At 53.9% G+C, this 4312-nt stretch overlaps 1 long non-coding RNA gene across 2 annotated transcripts; it reads right to left on the bottom strand.

Annotated features, from left to right (window-relative positions):
• Positions 1 to 280: 280 nt before the first annotated feature.
• LOC111544374 lies at positions 281 to 4113 on the bottom strand. 2 transcript variants are annotated; one of them, XR_002732131.1, is made up of 4 exons: positions 3721 to 4113; positions 2320 to 2865; positions 1717 to 1856; positions 281 to 973 (listed from the first exon to the last, which is right to left on the bottom strand). It is a non-coding gene; the product is annotated as an uncharacterized LOC111544374 (long non-coding RNA). The 2 variants fall into 2 exon arrangements; XR_004228767.1 differs by having other exon boundaries at positions 1738 to 1856.
• Positions 4114 to 4312: the final 199 nt, after the last annotated feature.

Below are 4312 nucleotides of genomic sequence, written 5' to 3'. Positions count from 1 at the left end.
CTGAGGTGGGCAGATCACGAGGTCAAGAGATGGAGACCATCCTGGCCAACATGGAGAAACCCCGTCTCTACTAAAAACACAAAAATTAGCCGGGCGAGGTGGCGGCGCCTGTAGTCCCAGCTGCTCGGGAGGCTGAGGCAGGAGAATGGCGGGAACCCAGGAGGCGGAGCTTGCAGTGAGCCGAGATCACACCACAGCACTCCAGCCCCGGTGACAGAATGAAACTCCGCCTTAAAAAAAAAAAAAAAAAAAAAAAAAAAACCTTTATGGTTAGCAATGGAACAAAGGCAGAGAGACAGGACAGAACAATGAGTCATTCCAAAGGTGAAAACCACACCCTGTGTGTTCTAAAAGAGGCCCCGGGACAAGCACCTGCTAGGAAGGTCGTGCATTCGCTGCAGTGTTGTGTGGTTGTGGTGAGGACTGTGTCTGTCTGAGCGGGTGTGTGTGGTTGTGGAGTTTATAGCTTTCCTTTGACTCACATCCTTCTTACCTGTCACCAGCTTCCACGTTAGAGGCCTGCAACAGGAGACCAGTTCCAGGCCAACCCGTGCTTAAAAGAACCTCAGCCTGTGAACACATGTTACTCCTCCTCCACACTCGAGGTCCCTGTGGCGGCCCAGCCTGCCAGGCCTCTGCAGACATGAGTTGACCTGGTTCTCCTTCTTGCCGTCCCTCACCTGCCAATTCCCAATCAGTCTCGCTATCTGCCCTGCCACAGGCCTGTGGCCAGTCTGATGCAACCGTTTCTGGTCCGAGGGTACGCCCCTGCCTGGCACAGCTCAGCAGCGAAGAAGAGGACTGAACCGTTAGCCCAGGGCTCCATGGCACCCTGGCTCAGTGGTCCTGGAAGACTCCTTTTTCCAAGTCTACCAGCCACGGAAGATCAGTCATCACCGTTGATCAGCGTCTCCACTCCCTCGCTGAGTGACTCTGTGCGACCCCCCTCACCTCTCTGGGCCTGTTTCTGTCTCTGCAAGATGAGACAGTAAGACCTGCACTCAGAGGACTGTTGTGAGCGTTGGATGGAAAACAGCATTTCCCCAGCTCAAGGCATCCCATTTCCCATCACAATTCTTCTCACGCCTGCACGCCACCTGCGTGGCTTTTCACTTGGCGTTTGTCACCAAACCAGCTTTAAATCATCTCACTTTATAAACAAGTACTTCACTGAAGAGCCCAGAGCATCCGTGATAGATCCAACATGCAGCCTTTCCTGTTCCTTTTAGTGGATCCATTCGGAACGCTCCAGTCTCCTGGCCGGGCACGGTGGCTCAGGCCTGTAATCCCAGCACTTTGGGAGGCTGAGGCGGGCGGATCACGCGGTCAGGAGTTCGAGACCATCCTGGCCAACATGGTGAAACCCCATCTCTACTAAAAATACAAAAATTAGCCAGGCATGGTGGCGTGTGCCTGTAGTCCCAGCTACTCAGGAGGCTGAGGCAGGAGAATGGCTTGAACCCAGGAGGCGGAGGTTGCAGTGAGCCAAGATTGCACCACCGCACTCCAGCCTGGGTGACAGAGTGAGACACCACCAAAAACTAAGCAAAACAAAAATCTCCTGTCTCCAGGGCCGGGCACAATAGCTCACGCTTGTAATTCCAGCACTTTGGGAGGCCAGTGTGGAAGGATTGCTTGAGGCCAGGAGTTCAAGACCTGTCTGGGCAACATGACGAAACCCCCCCTCTCTATAAAAAAAATGAAGATTAAACAAACCAGCTGGGCATGGTGGTGCACCTGTAGTCCTAGTTGCTCTGGAGGCTGAGACAGGAGGATGGCTTGAGCCTGGGAGGTCAAGGCTGCAGTGAGCCACGGTCTCTCCTTCACATTCCATCCTGGAAGTAAGCCCTTCATCTCTAAAATCATCATAATAAAAATAAATAAATAAATAATAAATAAATAAATAAACTGTCTCCAAATCCTTCCATTCTTGTCCAGGCCTCTTTTGAGTTAGTGCTATTTTTTCCTAACACTCATTAAATAAATGCTTAACTGTGAAAACAGAAAGTCCTCTGGGCGGGGGTTGTAGGGGCTGCCAGGCCGTGGCCAGAGGCTCTAATGCACTGGAGACCCGGCACAGCGGAGGGCAGCCCTGCACCTGCTCCTGTCCACAGTAGGTGCGCGGTGACTGCAGGCCACGGGAAACGTCCATCCTCGGGGAGTCACCAGCCACCCGGGAAGCCAGGATCAGGGCCCTCCACCCCCAGAGTCCAGGAGACAAAAGGAGGGACACCAGGGACAAGGAACCCGAGGGCCCAAGGCAAAGTGGCATCAGCTCACCCAGGAGTCCCACCTTCATGCCACTGTCAGAGCACTCACCTGCTGCCCGCCGGCGCCTGAGACCAGAGTGCTGGGGAGCCTGGCTCCAGGCGAAGGAGGTGATGGCAGATTCGTTTCTTACTGCAGCTGTAGCCTCTAGAGCTGGGTGGGCAGGCAGGGCCTGGCTCCATGAGCTCAGAGCTGACCCTCTACAAAGATTCCAGGACATGGGGGCTGGAGATGTCTCTCTTCAAAAACAGATTAATCCAGAGGAGGATGGGGCCTATGTTTAATACACTGTACTCTGTGTCTTCAGCATAGAAAGCCCTTCCCACTCCCTGCTCAGTATCTCCCAGCCCTCCTAGGAGGCAGGCAGGGCAACTCCAGGAGAGTCAACCCTGGTTCACAGATGAGGAAACCGGGGTTTCAAGACTGAGACGTGACTGCCCAGAACAGAACGGGGTGGGGGCCAGCGAGGGGGTTTTAGGAGCACCTCTCGTGCACTGCCGCAGCCTCATACCTTACCCCACTTCATCCCTGGGACATCCTGTGAGCTGCGGACCACCGGCCAGGTGAACAAGGTGAAGAACTCGACCCAAGATGTAGCTGATTGGAATTTGTTAAGAATTAAGGCCAGGTGCGGCGGCTCACACCTGTAATCCCAGCACTGTGGGAGGCCGAGCCGGACGGGTCACCTGAGGTCAGGAGTTCGAGTCCAGCCTGGCCAACATAGAGAACCCCGTCTCTACTAAAATACAAGAAATTAGCCGGACGTGGAGGCGGGCGCCTGTAATTCCAGCTTCTCAGGAGGCTGAGGCAGGAGAATCACGTGAACCCGGGAGGTGGAGGTTGCAGTGAGCCGAGATCATACCACTGCACTCCAGCCTGGGCAACAAAGGGAGACTCTGTCTCACAAAAATAAAATAAATAAAAAAATTACGGCAGGCCCAACTTCCAGCTAAGTCATATTCCAAGATATGATCCAAACACATTTTCCCACTGCAACAGTGTTATTTTATTTAGATGTTGGGGCTTGTCCATCAAGGGCCAGTTAACCCGAAACACACCAGGATTTCTGAACAAGTGTAATGAACATCTGACAAATATTATTACAACACCAATGGTCAAAATAGAAAAGCAAGAGCATTTGATAAGAAATTCCTTTTTTTTTTTTTTTTTGAGACAGAGTCTTGCTCTGTCGCCAGGCTGGAGTGCAGTGGTACGATCTCGGCTCAAGTGATTCTCCTGCCTCAGCCTCTCCAGTAGCTGGGACTACAAGCACCTGCCACCACGCCCGGCTAAGTTTTGCAATTTTAGCAGAGATGGGGTTTCACCATGTCGACCATGCTGGTCTCGAGCTCCTGGCCTTAAATCGTCTGCCCGCCTTGGTCTCCCAAAGTGCTGAGATTACAGGTGTGAGCCACTGCACCCAGCCAACTTTGTATTTAATATCTTGAATACCTGCCTGAAAATCTGAGACCAGATGGAAGAACGAACAGAATTTCCCGTGCTCTCCTGTTCCGGAATTTAAAGAAGAAAACAGAGGGGAGGCATCGCCCAGTTGGGACCAGGCTGGGGGAAAAAAAGAATTTGCTGACAAAATAGGGAAGCTGTGAAAGAAAAAAGCAGGTCACTGGCAACTAGCTCAGTAGCTGGAAATCCCCTTGGTCCTCGGGAGAGACGATGAGCTCCATCTGGCTCCTTCCAACTCTGATGCAGAGAGAGCTGGTTAAACCCCGCATCGGTCCCCCTGTCCTTCTCCCTGCTGAGCCTCACCTCCTCCGCCTGCCACAGATGCATCACCTCCTTCTCCTCGCGGAGCCTCACCTCCTCCCCCTGCCACAGACGCATCACCTCCTCCTCCCCGCCGAGCCTCACCTCCTCCCCCTGCCACAGACGCATCACCTCCTCCTCCCCGCCGAGCCTCACCTCCTCCCCCTGCCACAGACGCATCACCTCCTCCTCCCCGCCGAGCCTCACCTCCTCCCCCTGCCACAGACGCATCACCTCCTCCTCCCCGCCGAGCCTCACCTCCTCCCCCTGCCACAGACGC

This window comes from Piliocolobus tephrosceles, chromosome 2 (assembly GCF_002776525.5).
Source record: "Piliocolobus tephrosceles isolate RC106 chromosome 2, ASM277652v3, whole genome shotgun sequence".
NCBI lineage: Eukaryota > Metazoa > Chordata > Mammalia > Primates > Cercopithecidae > Piliocolobus > Piliocolobus tephrosceles.
Note: the sequence above shows the minus strand (reverse complement) of the source record. Positions and strands in the feature narration are given on the sequence as shown.